A 22,539-nucleotide genomic window follows, 5' to 3' on the forward strand; every position below is an offset into this window, starting at 1 on the left:
TTTAAGTTACTTTTTTTGGAATAATATAATATATTTTTAATTGTTTTTCACTCAATCCCTTCTGTGTTCCACCTTGCTCTCTCTTAAATCTGTAACTTTTCTTATTTAAATGTTATTACCGACATATATTGTATATTAAGTGTATATTTTATAAATATATAAACATATATACATACATCTTAAATGGACATATACAACCTACTCATTCTGGGTAATGTTAAATATGTATATAATTTCAAGTCTGACCAGTTGGTGATAGATAATATTTAAGGGATCTATAAACTCAGTGAATATTTTTGTAGAATAATGGAACACAGAACTTAATTTATCTTGTTTTATCTAATAGGTTGATGAGAATTTAAATTATTTTATATAGCCTTTCAAGGCTAGATAATAACTGGAGAGTTTGATGTTCATTTCTAATTTTTCAGCTTATTGACCTTTTTGCCCACCCTATGATCTACATACATAAGCTGCTATAAAACAAAACAAAAGTTTTCATATAACAAGCACTGAGGATTTAATGATCTCTTTCACAATTTGAATTAATTGAACTTATGCATAAACACTACAGTGCCTCCACTTGTGATGTAAATTAAAGTTATACCTAGGAATTTTTAAAATTAGTCATTGAAAGTGCATATTCTTAATTGTATAATAATTGGGGTTTTTTATTCAAAATGGTAGACTGAGTACATGTGATTGATGTACTCATTAATTCCTAAATTGATGAGGACACTATCTTTTAATGGGAGAAACAATAATTAATGAACAAAATGACAAAATTTATAATAAAAAAAATGTGTAACTACCTTTCTGAAACATTGAACATGTTTGGAGTGTGTTGAAGAATAAAGAATAGCTATCCAGTCACATCTTATTTCATATTTAAGGTATATGTGAACACCAACAGAACTGATAAGCTTTGTGTCAAACTTTCCAAAAGGCTTTGAATTCTGGGATATTGTCATTATATACTAAGTACAGAGAGAATAGAGATACTGAAGACAAAGGGAATGTATAAAAGGATGTACTAAAATTTAGCTGTCTTTTCTTCCTGTTGAATGATGTTCAAAGTCACACATATACATGTGGACATGTGCAGGCATCTGCACACACATATATACAAACACACACACACACATACACACAATATGAATGCTGAGGCTTGTTCCTAGTGAAATCATTAGAGATATTGTTTCTATGTTTCTCTATAAGGATCCCAGTTATTGTTCTAACTTATTATAATTAGAAATCTCTTTAAATTATAAGTCTTTTGGATGTAATCTGAGGATTCTGTCGAGACTCTTGTCACAGGTATTCCCTATAGAAATGGGAAATGATGATACTTCATGAGTTGTACAGTTAATGATATGCCAAACTACTCTTAGCACCCATGTATTCACTTCTGCAGAATTCTAATTTTAAAATATAGATTTACATTCATCATTATTTATGTGTCTATCTGTTCATCTGTGTGTCTATTAAAGTGCATACAAAGATACATGTGGATGTGAGAAAAGGAGGGTCAGATCTCTTGGAGTGAAGGTACAGATATTTGTAAGATGCTCAGAGGAGGTATTGAGATCCAATCTGTTTTCCTTATGATAGAGCCCTGTTAAGTGCAAAGTCATATCTCTATCATCTTTAGTCATATTCAGAAAGCATTATTAAATATTCACTACAGCCATTTGCATTTATAATTAGAGTCCATTCTTTAGAGTTTTGTGCCTTTAGAAAAATGGCTCACCATATGTAGTCTAATTTTATGAGTAGACTATAAGTAACTTTTATACATAATCCATAGAATTCTCTCATGATCAAATAAAATCATCCACATAAAGTACTTGATAAGCAGCATTTGGCACTAGATTGCCTAGTTGGCATCTATATGTCATGCTCTATTTTTCCTTGGTCACTTCTTTTGTTGGTGTATGCTAGAATAACCTTTCTAGTTAGTGAGGAAGATTATAAATCATTAACAGAGACAATACTGATAGTCAATCCTACTAATCATTGTGCTTAAATGGATTCCTGGTTTAAAGCAGAGCTTATTACAGATTTAGTCTATGCTGCTTATGCCGAAGTGTATTTTAATGTACACTTTCAAAATGTCTATTTTAATATATACTAAAGATGCAATAATTTGATGAAATCTATAAAAATAAATAATAAGAATGCTTTTCCAAGTTAAAAGACTTAGATTGTGCTTACTAACATGCTTCATCCAAAACCCCTTCTGTATTTTTTAAAGAGCACAATTTATTGTTTTTCTACCATTGAACTTGACACACATCTATATAACACTCTAGGCATTAAAATTCAATAGAAAGACACTGATAATTATACCTAGGTTTTATTTTGTAGGTTTCTTTTTTCCTCTTCAAATGATTTTTGTCCAAAAAATGCTTTCAATATTCACTTTCATGGCAACAGAAATGCTGCCACAGTGTTCCCAAGATGCTGTCAATGCGACTTTGTAGTAAATAACATTATAATGTCAATGTGTGACTAAGGAAGTGACATGATGTCAAGGATGCACTCAGTGTGGGTGTATCATAAATTCAAAAGAAAATGCATATTTATGGAGACCTTCTTAGGATGTCAAAAGCAAGTAATGCAGATGTTATATGACTAGGAGAAAAAAACCCAAGTCAGAAACTTTGTAAAAGATGATGTAAATTCTACTGAGTAATGACAACTTTAAGTTATAGTACTCAAGGTATTTTCAGACTATAAGACTGTATTCTATCTCCAATGGCAACCAAAAGGGATACTGTCTAAATTGGATATTCTGGATCCTTAAGTAGTCAATGCATATGGATCATGTGGTGATAATCATGTAAACAGGATGGGATTTTTTTCTTTTTTCTTCTCCACAAACAACCATGCATACATACACACAACACACACACACACACACACACACACACCCCATACCTCAAAACTGACTTTCAGATTTTTTTTATAGATATTTTCTTTATTTACGTTTCAAATATTATCCCCTTTCCTAGTTTCCCTTCTGAAAATCCCCTATCCCCTCCGCCCCTCCCCATGCTCCCCAACCCACCCACTCCCAAACCCAGACACTAAGTTGATGGGATTTATATTCACCAAGGTAACACGTTTCTGGTGATGCCTTTCAGGGATTTATAATTTGGTTGTTTTCATATATATATATATATCCATAGGCTCGATGTCTCAGAGTGTGTGAAAAGAAGACTGCTGACTGATTAACAGCATTTGTGTCTTTGTTCATGTAACAAGTTTCAAGCTCCTGTCTTCCCCTATTTAAACTGTAAGACATATAAGCCCTTCCCGCTTTCCTTCCTTCCTTCCTTCCTTCCTTCCTTCCTTCCTTCCTTCCTTCCTTCCTTCCTTCCTTCCTTCCTTTCTTCTTTTCTTCTTTTCTTCCTATCTTTTCTCCCTTCTTCTCTCCTTCCTTTATTCCCTCCCTCCATGTCCTTCCTTCCTCCCTCCCTTCCTTCCTTTCTTCCTTCCTTTCTCCCTTCAGTTCTCCCTTTCTCCCTTCCTACCATCCTTAAGTTGCTTTAGTTGTGTATTTTATTGCAATATTTAATGCAGACCACACTCATTCTTTTCAGTTAACTGTAGTAGATAAGTTCTTCTTTTACAAGGGTGGAATTCTTAGCTAGCTGTTATTCTCAGGACTGCTCCACTTGAAAAATCTTGTCTAATGTTCTAATATGTTAATTCAGAATAAATTTGAACCTTTGAAACTTCAAATGTCTAAAGGTATTGGGAGAGAGATGGAGGTAAAAACAACTAATGTTCAGATTCCTTTTATTAAAAATAAAATACTTGGTGTAAAGCTGCAATTATCAGTGCTAGTAGACAGAATAACAATATTTTTTGTGTATCTGTGTGTTTCTTATCACATGTACACCCTCTAAACATCTTGAACTCTGTCTTCACATTTCTTGTTCTGTTCTGTTTTTTTCCTGATTTCAGTTTTGCAGGAGGCACTCACTATATTTTACACACAGTTCTTAAACTCACCATGTTCTTTCTGTACAAACATGATCAACCCTGAATTCTCATTTTACCAACCTTTATGGCAGTATTTTGGTTTGCTGTTGGCTGGCAGGTTTAGAAAGTAAGCTGAAATGAGTTCTACTTTTAAGAATCTTTTCTCTTTATCCATGGAACCTTTTTTTTTTTCCTTTTAGCTCTAGGCACTGACAATAAACATACTAGTGATAATAGATACCACCTGCTGTTGTAGTGTTTAAAATTGTCTGTTGGGAGAAATGAGACTGTCAACCATTATAAGAAGCCAGGTAATATGCTATATCTGAGAATTATAGAAGCAAGACACAATACAAGATAATGGTACCCATGGGTTATTGTCCCCATTGCCATCCCAGTTAAAGTTCTTATGATTGCACAGAAAAGGAAGTTTTGCTCCAGAGGACTGAAGGCAATTTTATGAGAAGTAGTAAAAAACGAACCCAAGGGTGTGAGGGTCCCCTGGCTCTCTCATACCTGGGTATCCCTCAAGCCTCTATGTCTACCTATCACAACTTCATAAGTCTATGTGGCTTCTCATTTCCACAGACCCATCTGTTTCATGCTGCATTTTAATCATCTACCACTAATGTCTCTCTGTTGTGTAAAACTCTACAAGAATATCATAACTCACTTCATCACGCTCTCAACTCCAGGACCTATCATCATCTGGAGACTCTTTTTCTATTTCTCAGTAGAAATCCATCTTGAAAACTGAGGGAATAATTCTTATGCATCTTACTATCATTTTGTACTTTTTGAAAATGGTGGGTTTAAGCCTTGCATGTCACAGCTCATTGATGACTAATGTGTATCTTTTTTCCTCTTATAGCTGAGATTACATCAGAAAAGTACAATGGGCATGCTTGATAAATCTCTTTACCTTTTAACACTATTCTATCTTCTTAACACCACTATAATAGAGTAATTGGGATGAATTCTGTAAAATGAACAATGAGTACTTGCTGCCGGTGGAGAGGCAGACAGGGGTAGTTCCAATGAGATGAAGACTACAATAAACAGTTAACATTGAAGAAGACTGTAGATTTAGGGTCACCACGTACCTAGTTATTTGAATGTAATTCCACCAGAAAATATGAAAAAATCATCAGATCACCAACAGCTTAAATGATGTTTAGGAGAAAACAGATGAAAAAAGAGTAACAGTTATCTTAATCCAACAGTCCTCCAAAGAATAATAAAAATGACAGCCTTTATTAAAGTACTTCTAATTAAAATGTCAGTATTTTATTTATGTTTGGTTCAATATAACTTTTGCTTCCTGCCTAAAAAGTTAATTTTAAAACCTGGAAAATCATTGTACCAGTAAATGTTGTAATTTGCGAAATGGTTGCTGGAGTGTTGGACAAGTGAGAGAACTGGGTCATGGTAAAACATTTGTACCATCATTATGAATACATTCAAGTGCATTCATTTATCACGAACATTGTATCTTAAGTATATCATGTAAGACAGAGAGGGAGATGGTTATGATGGCTGATGACAGAATCAATGAGGATAATAAAAACAGCTGAAATCCTGAGATATGATATGGCTAATCGATTTTCCCTCCTATATTATGTCTCCCTTCCTTGTCTTTTCCTTTCTTACTAATCCTGTTCCAAACAAAATTTCAGTAGATTAACAGAATCTATTCACAGAAAATATTATATGATACAAAGAAGATTTTGGGATGAAAATGGGGTTAACTTCCAGCTCAGGGCAAGGCGGGATGTGGGAAATTTTACTGTGAGTACCCCATGGCCAGGCATCAGGCTGCGAAAAGCCTCAGGACCCCACTCTAGGAGTGAGGAAGGCACTGTCTGAGGTCCCTGTGGACCTGCTGCAATCAGGCTCAGACTCCACAGATGCCACTGGGTGCCATGGAAGAGCAGATTCTGAGGTCGCTGGGCCACACAGAGGACAGGGACATCAGATTCTCAGTCTTGGACACCTCAGCTGCTGCTGGATGTAGAGGAAGAGCTAAGAACAGAGTGGGGACCCTCGGGCGGACTCTGGCCTGGTAGCCCAGCTGGTTATCATGGGAATGATAGTCCTAGGCTTGGTTTAGCCAATGGCTTGGGTTGGTGGCAGCCTGAGATTAGATGCTTGACTCATTAGGGGAAGACCCACTCCTTTGCTCCAACATGGTGGGTCCCAATGAGAAGAGGCAGTTCATGTTTGTAACGGGTTGATTGTAGAAAGGCAGAGAGAGGGAGAGAGTAGGGAAATAGAGGCTTGCCATGGCCACATTGGAGGGGGAGGGGCGAGAAAATGGGGAGAGAGGGGGAGCAAGGGAGGAAGATTAAGAGCAAGAGAATAAGTGCTAAGAGAGAGGGGGCAAACAGCCCCTTTTACAATGGGCCGTTGCCAGGTAACTGTGGGAGTGGAGTCCACACAGAATACCAGGATCTTGGGGCATTGCCTAAGTGGCCACACACCCCTGTGTGTGTGTGTGTGGGGGGGGGGGGGTTGGAGGGGGGCTGTGGGAGACTGTAGGTGAGACAAGAGCCAGGGGCCCAGGAGGCATGGCCAAAAACCTGCTGTTCCATGCGGCAGAAGTCACTGCCCACCAGGTCACTGGAGGTCAAGGCCTGTGCTTGACCAGGGACTACGCTCTGTGTACAGTTCACCACCCCACAGAAGATCATTAATATAATGAGGACCTGGGAAGAAAAGAGAAGAGGAAGCTAAACATATATCTATAAAATTGGTCAGATAAATAATGATACACGTGATACAGGAGAATCAGGATTTTAAGAGCAATCATCACCAGTGTAGAAAATATAATAAAGTTTGTTGAAGCGCCTCCAGATTTTTCAATATTCTCTTTCCATGTTCCGTTTTGATTCCCGTAGATTGCTCTCTATATGCAGGTGAAGGCAGGTACCAGGTAAGGTGAGAACCTGTGATTAGGCAGTGAAATAGGAAGGGTAGGCTGAGAATTTTAGATATGGGGACAGAGGGACAGAGAGGGAGAAGAAGTGAAGGAGAGGAAGAGATAAGATGGAAGGTATAGGAGAGGTAGAGGAGCCAGAACTACACAGTCCTGGGAGCCATAAGTATTAGGATTTCGTAGATAGTTGATTAAATAATAATTAGAGCGTGGCTGCCCCATCTAGATGTGTAGTTTGTGTTTATATCGTTTGGGTCTTGATTTGTACGAGTGTTGTGTGGGTTGAGAATTTACTAATATAAATCTGACTAATAAATTACAAGCCTCTAGCATTCTGATTTTACTGGGGCTGGGAATATAAGCAGAATCCTCAGCAAGAGATCCATGAGATGAATGATTGCTGCATGGGGCCTTCCATGGAAACAGCAAAGTCACCGGGGCCAGAGAGTAGTCAGCCCTAGGGCAGGAGGGTGCCTTTTTTATTACTTCCCGCAACAGATTCCAAACATGAGTTTGTAAATGCTTGGTCATGGTGTAGGGCTTCCATCCTGTGGGCATTGTCCCTCTTACACGTGAATTTGGCATTTGTGAAACATGTCGATACCTCTATATACCACTTCATAGATGTAATTCTTATAACTCCTGTTCTAGGATGGAATTTTGTAATTTATAAAATTTCTATGTTGTAGATGTTACATTCAAATACCATTAATTGTATCGTTAATTGGCCAAAGTAAACATCATATAGTAGTCTTATTTTTTTCAAAAAGCAACTCTTCTTGAAGTACTAACATTGGCCCCTTATTATTTTGCCCAAATATTTTGAAAAATAGATATACAAGAAATAAAAATATACCTATAATAAATTAAATCTTAGTGACTAATGAGAATATAAATATTATTATTTAATATTAGCTGACATTTCCTCATTTAAGCAATTGATAAACACTAACAGTAATTTCTACAGAGGATTGACAGTTGAATGAGTTAATACATCTAGATGTGGAATTAGTGCATGACACGTGTCAAACTGCCCTGGTAAAATATGATTTGACTGAGAAATCCCAGGGAGATTAGTAAAGTGCATCTCTGGGTGTATATGTGAGTGAAGATATATAAAATAGAAGACCTGCAATTAATGCAAGTATCTCCAACATATAGTCTGCCATCACGGATTAATTAAAGAGAATAAATCTAATCTCATTCTTTTTCCTGCCTCCAATGGTATATTAGTCCTTCTTGTCTCTTATACCCTTGATGCTATAATTAATTGACAACTCTAATGACAAGAGCTAAAATAACTATTTCCCCATTTAACTGTTTCTCATGTGCTTTTATGATAATAATTATTTAATATTATTATTAAGTTTATCTATTATTAATATTATTAGTATTTATAGTAAATATTAATGTTTTTATTATAAATTACAATTTATTTTTGTACATACAAAAACCTCTTTTATATGTTGCTTCTAAGAGATGCTATAAAAATAGGCCCCACTATACATGTATTTTCTATCCCTAATTAATGCAAATATACTTTCAATTTTATATTTAAGATATTATGAATGAATCTTAATTTCTATATAAAGATACAATGAAATAAATAAATGCTTCACTTTGTATAATAGAGAGGTAAAACTACTTATGTTACAAAAGGCAGAGGCCACCAGAGTCTTGCTAATGTTTTTAAATTCATAAACTGTATAAGTATACTAAATGATCATAATAGTTATTTTTAGAAGGTTGATATCTTTCCAGTATTAAGTTTTACTCTTCTGTATAGTTTGGTGTTATCATTTGAGACAAGTTCTCACTGGATAGTCCAGGCAGAACTTTAATATATGGGAAGCATCCTGACTCATCCTCACTGACTTATGATTAGAGGCACATGTCAACACAACAAGAAGGGGTTTTGTGCTTAGAAAATAACTTAGTGAGTGATAATGGTTCCCAGACATTTTTGGTCATCTTTGGTAAACATTGACATCTCCTTTATTGTCCTTATGAACAAATAACAACTCTAGCCCTTAACTCTTCTTTGGAAAGATTCCGCTATGGTAAAAGAAATTTTTTTTCTCCCAACACTATGTATTTCCTGAATCAGAATCTGCTAAGAAAGGAGATATATTTTCTTATACCCAGTTCTTCACATTTTCAGTCAGAGAGAATTAGATTCCCTTCTGTATTAAGAAACTTCTTATTGACTGCTTCTTCTTCTTCTTTTTTTAATCTTTGCTTCTGCTCTTCTATGAAAATAAATACCATCGATAGATAAAAGTTAAAAGTGTGTATCAGGAGATGCAATTGCACAAATACCCTAAATATACTATTTGAGAATAACAGGTCATGCTGTGAAGAGGGCTTTAGAACTTCCAAATGAAATAGTTAAAAGGTTACAAAGACCCACGAGTTTCTTAATTATTTCATGACACTAATTCTACTAGGAAAAGTCTCTTACCCACTGTAAGTCATTATTTGTCTTGCTTACTGTTTCATTACTAACAATGAGCTTCTGAATTGTTTTAACTTCTGAAGTACATAAATATTTACAATGCATTTGAGAGTTAAATATTTTGAGTTTTTGCTAATATTTATTTTCATACCATATAACACTGAAAGGGTCTTTTATATGTTACTTGTAAGAAATGATATAGAAATAAACCCATCCATGTATACACTTTATATCCCTAACTAATAAACAGCTCATATCAATGTAATTCTTGAATTATGAGCACATCTTAATTGAAACATAAAGTGACAGTACAGAATTTAGTTTTGACTGGCATATGAAGTCACTTTGAGGGAACCATCTCTTGAAATTTTCCACGTATAGGATCAAAACACTTTTGGAAACAATGACAGCACAAACATGTTTATTAAATTAAAAAGAAGATAAATGTATTTCATTTTCACCGAATCCTTGGATTTTCACTATAATGCATTATATTAACAATTTCATCAAATATATAGATATTTTACAAATATATCTTTAATTTATTAAAACTATTTAGTTCTTCTAAGAACATATGTTCACACAAATGATACTTGAACAATGGATTTTTACACTAATGTATCCTTACATGAAAGCTTGTGATGATGATGATGACACACACATATATGTGAGTGTTTGTGTGTGTGTATGAGTGTGTATGTATGTGTATGCATATACATACATATTAGAAATTTTATGTATAAACACATCAATTTTAATCCCTCTGAAATGCATCTTCTCTATTTTTTTAACTTAACATATAAATAATTTTAGAAGTCTTCTGTCAATTGAAAACAGATCGAGCCATTTGTTGTTATTGCCTTTGAGCTTCTAGACTTCTGGCATTTGCTCTCCTTTTGGAGAGCTCCTTTTGTGGAGCCTCCATCATTTCCTGCTGACACGCAAAGGGTTATTTCTAGACATCAGGCTCTAACAGAGAGATAGATACATGCTATTTCCAGAAGTATGTCCTCTATGACCTACACATTTCCGAACTATCTCAGGATTTATAACAACTTTGTGGAGAAGAATCGATAACTTTAACTTTTAATCATAAATGCTTTGTTTTGATGATGAAAATCCCACTTATTGTATGTTCCCAAAGAATAACATTGGACAAGCTGTTTACTCCAAGGTCTATAAAGGAGTCATTCTAAACATTAAAGTCAGAAACAGAGTCATTGATCCCAAAAGCTGGCCCAAGGCGCCTCCTAAAAACCCTCATAAATCCCATTTGTGTTTATTTTTATAGCTCACTTCTGCAGAATTTTTTTCTAAAAGACAAAATAAAATGTGGTTAATGGTCAATCTGGTTATCAACTCTTACACTGGTAGGAGAGATGTCTTTAACCTTGGGAGGTGAGCTCAAGCCCTCAACTTTTCTTAGGGTTCTCTGGATCTGCCCTCCAGATCAACTCTTGAAAGATTTCACTGGAGAGCCCTTTGTACATTAGAGGTTTTCCTTCATCCTCAGTATTTTCCTGTAGTAGAAGCTTCTTTTTTAATATCATTTTTTATTATCACAAATAGGACTTTTACAATATGTATTAATCCCATAGCTAATATATATTTTAGAAATGAGGCCACACTCCTTGCTGTAGCCTCCAGCATCACACATTACAGCATCTCCAAACAGGCCTTATACCTCGAACTGATCGCCTATTGATTTAAAGTCTGTTCTCTGTCTTTAAATCTCTGGGAGAGGAATACTGGTTTGATACATAAAAACACGACACACGGGAATTCTGTATTGCTTTAGGTTCATATTCTTCCAGAAATGATAATATGGTGTGTCACTAAAATGATTATTTATAGAGCTTAAGAGATATGTGAAGTAACTGCCCAGCTCACTCGTGGCTAGCAAGGCTCTGGCAGGCTTTGCTCTTCTTTCCAGAGTCCTTCTATGTGGTAAAAACTGTTAGATTACATTATTTTTATTTTTATTTTCATGTTTTAATTGGTTATTTTGTGTATTTCCATTTTAAATGCTTCCAGGTTTCCCCTCCACAAACCTTCTCTCCCATTCCCCTTCCCCCTGCTTCTATGTAGGTGCTCCCCCACCCATCCAAGCTAGCCCCCAATATCTATTCCCATGTTTGGCCACTTCCTGCTCCTGGGGCTTAACTACTAAAATTCACCAATCAAAAACTTCAAACCCCCAACCCCCACCCAAGGCCAGTCTCACCTAATTAACATGCCCATTGTTCCACTCTCCTTCTCTCTTGTCCTCTAACTCCTTTGTTTGTATCTTATGCCCTACTATCTGTCACTTCAGGCAAATATACCATTGCATCCTAGCCCATTCTAACACAGACATCCCTTTTTTTCTTTTCTTAAGAATTATACCTGCAAGGTCATTACCTGCTGTTATACTGACTGTCACAGAGAGCAGTCACTTTAACTTTTCTTCTTTTCTAAAAAAAAAAAAAAAAAATCTCTGTAAAAACAGGTATTTGGATGTGGTTTGTATCTAATCGGGGTTACCCTGCAGGAACCTCCTTTTGGTAGGGGAAATCGTCTTCAATATGAATGGCACAGCAATTGTAAGACATGCAATATAAAGGACCAGGTGTTAATAGATATAAGAAGTTATTTAGAAGACATAAAATAATAAAACTTTTTGTTAAATACATCAAAGTATATAATGAAGACTCTATGTAATAAAGGAGTACATAGGTGGAGATGTGCATAAGTATTATATAATACATATTATGTATATAATTGATTTATTTAAAGTGTATAATACATAAGTCATAAATTCACATGTATATGAAAGTAAATAGGAATTGTCTGTGTAAATTAGTGAAAAATGAAGATGATGTCTTCTGGTAAGTGTAATGGAAGGAATGGGACTTTCTTCTTAAATAAATGCCCTAAGTAAACATGAGAAAAGATTCAGAATTATACCTCTTACCAATAAAAAGCAGTTATCTAAGCAACTGAAATATAAATTAACAAATAGCAATGAAAATAAATACTTAGGTGATTAACAGTTAACTACTTCCTAAAATTTAAAATTGGAACATAGAACATATCATTTGTATATCAAGAAAACCCATAGAATTTTAAGTTAAAATTTTAAATTAAGATTATTTTATGTATATACTGTTATATGAATCATTAAGAGTCTACCCTGGAAAGTAACAATGCAACAAATATAACTAGACTAAAGATTATAAGAAGCAAATACATATTGGTAATAAAATGAGAACTCATTGTCATGCATAATAAAGTAGCAAAATGAGGAATGGTTGAAACACCAGTAACAGACACTTTTACATTATTTTTAAGACATATCAGTGACACCCTGATGAGATGCTGAGTAAATACTGCTAGTGGAAAAAGTTAGAACTATTAAAATGCTCTAGTTTAAAAGATAATTGGAAGCATCTTTTTATACACTAACAAGGTTCACTCTTTAATTAATTAATTAATTTACATCTCCAATACTGCCCCACCTCTTCCCCCCTTTCAGAGCCTCCCCCCAACCCCCCACCCCATACACCCTCCCCTTTGTCTCTTACTCCATAATTCTCTTCCTGGCCTCTATGTAAAGAATTTTGTCAAGAACGTTATTCAGTGTAAGTATTTTGTTCTAGTTGTTTTGGAGCTTGCTAGGCAAGGCCTCTCTGGCTTTGTTCAGTACTGAGTCCTTCCCTCACATGTTCTTTGTTGTAGTAAATTCACCTTACCATCAATTCAATCTGCAGCACTAACAGGACTTGAATTTCCATCCTTTTAGCATTAAAATTGGCTTTCCCATGGTATTCAAAAGCAATAGAGAATCACCCAGTAATATAATGTTGTAAAGGTCTTAAATAGAGTAAAAGTAGAGAAAGAACTTAATATCAATAGGAAGGTCAGAGACAAATAAGTTGATGAAAACACTTCAATCTGAAAATACATATTTTGAAAAAAGGTGCATTCTTTATGCTTTTTTTTTGTAGAGAGTATGTAAAGAAAATTGTTTAAATAAAACTAATACTCAGCATCTGTGCCCTTCCCCCAGCCTTAGTGCAGGCTAAATAGACCTTAAGTGTTTGCCACAGTTGGACCTTAATGATCCAGGTGGAGTCAATTTCCTAAAAGAGTAGACTACCTGCTGAGCTTGCTTTGTGACATAAACCAGCTGAAGCAAAGCACCATAACCCAGCTGACACAAAGGATGGGTCTTTGGGTTTCCCTTATATAAATGCAGAGATGAAAATTAAACTTTGAGCCTTGATCAGAAACCTTTGTCTTGGCTTTATCCTTCTCTTGCACCCCATCCTTCTTCATTTCCAGCCTCCCTTCCAGGTAAACCCTGTTCATCCATGGCTGCTGGACAGCTACACACATCAGACTTTCTCAACTTCAGTAATCAGATTGAAAGAACAAGTAATGGCTATTTCATTATAATGGTCCTTTGCTAATATCCATCAGTAGCCTTATGTTGAACATCTAGCTTATTGTCCATACATCACTCTCTTGTATGTTTATCTAAGAAAAAAGGAAGCATATGTTTTCAGAAAGCTAATTAATTTACAGCCACAATATTAAGCATCCAAAGGGAAAATTAATACAAATTTCCATTAGCAGTGAGTCAATTTAAAATATTATCAAAGAAGCAAGTAGTTGGTAAGCACAAGCATGTAGATAATTCCCAAAGTCATTAATTTCTATGAAAAAGCCTGGAAAATATGGGATGCATTCTTTCAATACATGCATATGACTATAAGTATTCCTGCATAGATGGAAAGATATATTGAAACTCATGGAGCCCCAAAACCACAGAGCTCTGGTGGAACAATAACCCAATGGAGAGGAATCCTGAGATATGGGAGCCCAGGAACCACATATCTTTGAGAGGAAGCCTCCTCCACAGAGGCGTTACCTACTTTGCCTCCTCTTCTTCACCATTCCAGCTCCCAAATGAGAGTATCTCCAGCTGAGCTGGACAGCTGAGGACTCTCAGCCCTGCTCCACTGCTTCCCTCTTCCTGTCACTGCTTCTTGGCTTTTAATGAAAGTCTTACCAGGTAACAAAACTCATAAAAAGTAATTTATGGGGAGGTGACAAATCCAGGATATGGAGGGATGAATACAGAGGTGGCTGCCTCTGGTACCAGGAGACTACAGTCATGAATTTAACAAAGGACATGGCTTATGTAAGATTTCTTAGAGGGCAGGGGTTTTTCAGGGCAGAGGTTTTTTCCATAGTGGAGATTGGAGGATTTTCCTATTCAGGGATTGGTAGGGTACTGTGGGAAGCTCCGGAGTTGGCTTTGTTTGTTTGTTTTTTGTTTGTTTGTTTTGTTTTGTTTCCTTTTTTACTCCCCTTTTCACTGCACCAAGGTCATGAATTAGGACAGGACTATGACGTTGTAGGTCTGCAAGTGAAATTGGCTAAGGTGCCATCACTGCAGAGCTGCTTGGGAAGGCTGGAGAGCAAATACTGCCAAGGTGAACAACTTCTATAGCAGTCCCTCATTATGGCTATGGGCAAGGAGCGGGAAAGGTGGCATTGCTTTACAGGTGCTGCAGCTTGGACAGATGCTGCTGACATTGGAGAGCTCCTAAGGCCAGAAACTGGGGCAGGAAAGAGATGCCTCTGCTTTGACAGCCCCTGCTTCAAGCTCCTCAGCTACTGCAATAGGTAGATATTTGCATAACAGTAACTTATGTGAGAAAATTGTCAAATGTTAAGGGATAGATGGAGAGTGTGGGGATGAAGAGTTGGGCCAATCTATAATCTGTTAGTAGTTACAAAAGTATAACCAACCATTAAAACGCATAGATCTCTGCTCTAAATGGATCAGTATATATTGTGTATAGATGATTTTTCCCCCTAGACTTGATACAACTGAAAATTTGAAATGAAATGCCACACCCCTATTTCTGGGGTTCTTAAAAATGTTTATTTTACAACAGAAACGTGTTCAAATTCAATAATAATAGAACAGTACTTTTGGCATTTATAACTATTTTCATACTGAAGATAAGAAACAGTGCTTTTTATTGAATATTGTAAATTCATTTTAATTTTCAATAGAATCAACTATAAACTTATTAAAAAGTCAATAAATAATGTAATATTTTTTCATAAGTTTAGTATCTTCTTATAATTCTAATGTAAGATCAAATGTAATACAATCAGGAATTACACTGGTTGTCGACCATACTGAACAAAAATTGTGGGAGTGAAATCCTAGGGTAATCTGTACCAAAATGTTGTGCATGTGGGTAGATAGTTTTAAAATAATAAAAGAAATATTAAAAATTTAGCACCTCCAGAAAAAGATGTATAATACATTGGAAAGCAGCAATAAAATACAGTTTTGAATAAAGGAATCACTGATAAAAATTTAAGATGAAATAGTTTAAATATTGATCACAGAAAACTCCAGGATTCAAAATTACTTTTCCATGTGGGAAAAAAAATTACAAAGTAAATTTGAAAGTTTTAAGGGTTCTGTTTATATAAAAGCAGCCTTTGTTTGGAAGTTATACGGACTTATTAAAAGTTCCACTCTAGACAAATTAAAAAAATTCTCAGCAAGTAATTAAGATATTTTAATGTACAGCCTATATTAAGTTATACAATGGTGAAAGGACTAGAATGAAGAGGTGGGACCCCCTGTAAAATTGTTCTTAACTGAATTCAAACTGGAAATCAACCACAAGATCTGAGATGTTTTATTTTTGTAATTAGTAAACATTGGGTATAGATACCGAAAGAATTAATGATGCATATAGATATAAAATATGAAGAAATAATATTGTACGCATGAGGTGTTAAATACTGTGTGTTGCTGAATATAATTACCATTGTTCATAGATTGGAGTCTTAGACATTATCTTTTTCTTTCTCTTATTGTTTTGATTAATATAAACTAATTATATACAGACTTTACATCAAATCACACCTCCATTTTCAGATAATTTTGCTCCAGGAGATGGCACTGTAGTGCTTTGTTTTATAGTGCAGATACCAAATCTGTAAGCCACAGGTTATTTTCACAATGTGTTGATAATCTGAGCAAATAAACAAACTCCCTTGTCAATATATAATCTACCATTATGGATCTCTTATATAAGGAATTTTTTTAAGGTTTATATTTGAATTAGGATGTGTTCTACATCAATGTTTTATGATTTTAATGAAACCTTTATTTTATGAATATATTTGAAAAATCACGAAACCCAAACAATGAGAGCCTACAATATTTATAATTCCTGTGTCTGAGACTGTAACGTTACACAAAGAAATATAAAACCCACCAATGCATATGAAATTAGAGTTGATAAATGCTAGTAGTATTATTGACAGTGATTATAAGTTCATTCAATATTGTATAATTTCAGCAATTTTAGTTGATACATATATTACTATATGAAGGACTTCTGACTTCACATGAAAAAGATGTAAATAAACTCCTATAGTAGTCTGAATTCAACATAATTGTTGTTCATCAGTTTTTATATTTGTACTTATTACCCTCTATTCATTTCTTTTAGATTCTATGAATGGGATTTTTTTTCTTGGTTTTTTTTTTTGTTGTTGTTGTTGTTGTTTTGTTTTTTTATTTTTTTTGAAAATAGATTCCTTTTCATACAATACAATCCATCCATATTTTCCCCTCTCTCCCTTCCTCCCAGGTTTTCCTGGTCCCCCCTCTCTGATACAGATCTATTCAACTTTTGTTTCCCTTCTGAAAAGAGCCAAGAGTCAACAACCAAACACAACAAGCAAGATACAATGAGACAAGGAAAATACCCCCATATTGAGGCTAAGCAAAGCAACCCAGCAGAAGGAAGAGTCCCAAGTTCAGGCAAAGGTGTCAGAGGCATACCTCCTCAGACTGTTTAGAGTGCCATTAAAACATCAAGCTCACAGGCATAGCATATACACAGAGAACCTGGTGCATACATCTTCTGGCTTTGTGGTTGCTGCTTCAGTTTTGAGCACACGCAAAACATGCTGTGTTGTATAGATGAATTTAAATCTAGAAACATGGCTGCTCTGGCTGGAATTTAGACTGGACTTTAGGACACACCTTTAATTCCAATGTACACAAAGCTAGTTTGTAGAGGAAAGTTTAGTGCAGGTCAGCACAGGCAGTTGATGCCAGAGTATGAGGTAGAACAAAAAGATTAATTATATTGCCAAAGTTAGTTTGAGGTCAAGCAAGTCAATTCAGTGAGAATGTGAGAGAGGCCAGATAAAATCTGTTAGCTTGGAGAGGAGTTTCAGCCATAACAGTTGAGTTGAATCACACAGCAGGGTTCAGAAAGAACTAGAAAGGGTGAGCTTATTTAGCATTAAGCCACTGAGACAACAATTACTGAATAAAAGTTATTTTTACAGTGCTGATTCATGGGCCATGTTCTCCAGGTTTCCTCCATCCCTTCTTACTCCTACAATCTTTCCTTCTTCTCATACATGCAGTTCACAGATCTCTGTCAGGAGGAATCTGATGGAGACCTCCAATTTAGATTCTTAATCTGTATCAAGTCTGCCTGTGGGTCTTTGTACCAGCTTCAATCTGATGCCAGAAAAGGTCTCTCTAATAGTAACTAGACATGGCATTGATCTGTGAGTATATCAGAATATCTCTAAAAATAAGTTCACTGATCCCCCACCCCCTTTGGCCATTTATGTTTGGAACCATCCTAGGTCTCTGGTTCCTAGCCATTCCAGCAGTGTTTGTAGATCTGGGATCCCTTCTAGGATTTGGGCCTCAAGTTAAAACAGACAGTGTTCAGCCAGACCTACTAGGTCTACACCATCCTGTTCTAGCACATCTTGAAGACTGAACAGATTGTAGGTTAAGGGACTTGAGGATAGCTTGGTTTCCAGATTTCTCTTTCCATAGCCTGCTTTGTACCTTCATGTGCCAAAGAGACTAGAAGGTAGTGATAAAGGTTTTGTGCAGGTACCAGCTTGACCTCACTAAGTTGAACAAATTGTGTAGATGCTGTTCTTGGTAATCCATATTCCCTCACTGTCAGTCAATTTTTCTGTAGTAAACCTTTGACCTAGAAACAGCCTGGGTTATTTTGGGATCTCCTTGGGGTCCCCTTGGCCAACAACTCAACTGAACACAATCAAGTTGTACCGCTGGCAATCGTGCCTGCCTACAAAAGACAGTAAGTTCAGACTGCATATCCTCCATTTCTAAGAGTCCACATTAGGGTTATCCTCATAGATTCCAGAAAGTTATCACTCTTCTAGGTTTCTACATCAATCCCTAGATGCCCCCAATTTTAGCTGTCTCTGTCTGAGACTTCTCGCTCCATTTCTTCTCCCCAACCTGATCTTTCCAGTTCTGTCTTTACCAGCTTCCAATCCACTGGATTATCATTGATTTATATGTGAAGAAATGTATATTTTTGCCAGATATTCTTGAAATAAGTTACATGTATATTTATTGCTGTAATTCAGTGATATTTATTAATCATAAATCTTATCTTAGTCATTATACCAGACACAGTTGTTATACCAGTAGAGGAGAAATCAAGATCTTTGGTTTTTGAGACAATTTTTAGTCTCCTGTAAACTAAGCTTACAATTTTAAATTATAAATTGTATTAGTGATGTACAAAAATGGAAGGGTTGTTTGGCTTTTTAAAAATAAAACTAATAACTATTCCTGTTGAAAACTTTTGGACATATCTAAAATAGTAAATATGTTCATTATTACTATCAGGAAAACAGTAATGAAAATATATACCAATATTACTCTAAACTACCTAAAAGTAGACTTGAGTAAACTCAATTCTGAAATTTAATCTAGCTTTAATCCACTGTCTTTGTTTCTCCTGAAATCTCCACCCTTAGAGTTTCAGCTTAGGGGCCACAGCCTTGTACCTTCCTACTTCAGCCTGCTTTCTGAATAATTCAGAAAAATATAACTTCTTGTGTTTCTTTCCATATCTTTTTTGAGTACATTTTCCTAAGCACTTTAAGCTTCCTGACTTTTACTCTAAGATAAGACTCTAAGGTCTTCCTCTATACATTTTGACTCCTTGTCTGCCAGGGTCTAACCTCTGGTCCAGTGTAATGGCATATATTTCTTTCCTTCTTTCCTCCATTCTCTTCTAGGCTGTTTACTGTTGCAGCTTACTTATTCTGATTTTTCTTCCTTTTCTTTTCCAACACAATCACATCTGTCTTTGTGCTAAGCAGACAGACAGACAACAACAAAACAAAAATAAAAGAAAAAAAGTCCAGCAGTAAAATTGATTTTTCTAATTCTTTGGAAGGTTGAAGAGAACAGGAAGTTTGCATCATGACTTAGAGAAGATGGATCTGCAGTTGCTGGATGCATCAAGGAGTTAGGGGGAAAAAATCAAAGATATACTCTAGTCAAATTTGTAAGGGTCATAAATTCTAGATATGGGTATAATAAAAACTTGCTAGTTTTTAATTTATGTTTATAGTCTGTTTTCCTTTCCCCCAAACTAATCAACCCCAACATCAGGCATCTGTTTTGATAATAGACTATACCTGAAAGAAGGGTAGAACACAGATTTTCTCCAGAGGGCAAAGAAAAGGACAAAGGCAACAGCAATGACAAGAAAAAACTCTGGCAGAAGTTTGAATACTATAACACCTCAAACTCCAAAAGATTAAAAAGTCCAACTCCTGACCAGATTAGCATGAAGTCTGGCATTAATCATCTGTTAACTGCAGTTCCTATTACCTACACAGCATGTCCAGCTGTCAAAATATACACACAAAATAATGCAAGCCATGAATAAAAGTCAAGACACTGAAAGCACAAATCAGTCAGGAAAACTGAACTCAGTTATCACACTGAAATTATGAGGCAAAGTATTTAAAATACTGTGATTAATGCAGGAGAGCTCTCTTGGGAAAATGTAGAGAATATAAACACATTTGGTCATTGTAAGCACAGATAGTGTTAATATTAGAGAACTAAATATGTCAGGAACAAAAGTACATAAGAAGATAGCCATGCTTATCAGTTGTTCTGCTTAAGAAACCATAAAACTATTGATTCTTGTTCTTTAACAATTTAAAGTATAACTCTTTTTTTCTCTTGTTCTTTTTTTAATCAATTAATTTTTTATACTCCATATTCCATCCCTTGCCCCATCCCATCTACCCTCCGACTGCTCCACATCCCAACATCTCTTCCCCATCACCCCTGTCTCCCTGTGGATGCCCCACCCCATCCCCACCTAGCCACAAAACTCCCTGGGGTCTCCAGTCTCTTGAGGGTTAGGTGCATCATTTATGAATGAATACAGAACCAGCAGTTGTCTACTGTGTGTGTGTTGTGGGCCTCATATCAGCTGGTGTATACTGTCTGTTTGGTGGCACAGTGTTTGAGAGATCTTGGGTTTCCAGAGTAATTTAAACTGCTGGTCCTCCTACAGGATTACCCTTCTACTCAGCTTCTTTTAGCCTTCCTTAATTCAACAAAAGGGGTCAGCTGCTTCTGTCCATTGATTGGGTGCAAAGAAGGTGGCTCAGTTGGTAAGGGTGCGTGTTGCCAAGTCTGATGACCAGAGTTCGAAACCCAGGGAGGAGAGAACTGATTCCCATAAACTGTAATCTTACCTCTGACCTCCACAAATGTGATGTGACATGTACAATTCCATCCTCCAAAATTAATTTGTTTTTCAATGTACTGTAGTAACTATGTTATCTGACTCTTGATAGACATGTAAAATTAATCCGGTGGTATCATAACTATCAGCATGATATACATATGCTGAATGTATACATCTTAATCTATAGTCAGATACTTTCACAAAAGAAACTTCAGTATCAGTAATAGTATTATAATATTTTAAATGAGTTGACAGTCATTAAAATATATTATGAAATATGGTAACCATTAAAGATATAATGAAAATTGAAATGGCATTTATCAAAAATTGCCAATTAATAAATAGATGAAAGATAAAATGAAAATATGGTAACATAAAATTGACAATATATGGTAGATATGTGTCTGAAAACAATTTTTTAAAAAAGTGTGGATTGCATAAAAACAACAGTTGAAGACAGAGTGTTAGAGCTGATCTAATAACTAGGCCAACTACATATTGCCTACAAGAAACTCACTATACATAGTGTTGCCATCTCCTACATATGATATAGTTTCTTTAAAAATGATAAGTCTGATGTTATCTTAGTTTTGGGAAAGTCACTAGCAAGAAGATCTTAATATTAATATGTGAGCCATAAAACATTGTAAGAGTATGGAAAAAAATCTCTTGCTCTCCTACTTTATATTGATAAGTCTCTTTAAATGCCAAAAATATGTTTTTAAAGATAAAATAAAAAGCTCACCCATTTAGATGTTAAGTTATACATCAATAATGAAATTTACCATTAATTTATGATGGAATATCAAAGAACTTAAAATTATTCAAGTAATTAAGTTACACAAATACAACTACATAAAAACAACATGAATACTGAAATGAATTTGTAAATCATTCCAAATGCTGGTCCATATCTGCAAGTTACTTCTTAATTTTGCCACCAATTTATATGTTTATTTGTCAGTGTAAATGACATTGACATGACAAGAACAACCCTTTTTTTAGTATTTTGCAGTGTAACTTATAATATATCCATATAATCAATATCATAATCAGGGAGGGAAATCTGATCTCACTGATTACTTGCCTTTTACAAACTCTTTTATAACTTTACAGTATGTGCTGAGACAATGTCTATGTTAATTAAGAAGCTGTAAATTAAAGTTTAGTTATAAATTATTTAATTTATTTTTAAACAAATTTATAACAGTAATAGTAAATATTACTAAAGCTTATTTGTGTGTGTATGTGTGTGTGTATATATACATATATACATATATATACATATATACATATATACATATATATAAAATGAGACTTTTTCATATACTTGGGCTGTTAAAATAATTTAAAGTGTAGGATAATGATTATTTATCATAACTATAATATACTACAAAGCATTGATCAGCTCTATGTGTAGTTCGCCACAAGATATTTGTCTTGCTATTTATATGCAACACATAACCTTATGGATAATATTAATTAATGTTAAATGCAATTTAGAGGTTATTTCATGTCCATGCTCTTAGCATATTAAAAAAGACATATATAAATATATC

Source organism: Mus musculus, chromosome 6, assembly GCF_000001635.26.
Source record: "Mus musculus strain C57BL/6J chromosome 6, GRCm38.p6 C57BL/6J".
NCBI lineage: Eukaryota > Metazoa > Chordata > Mammalia > Rodentia > Muridae > Mus > Mus musculus.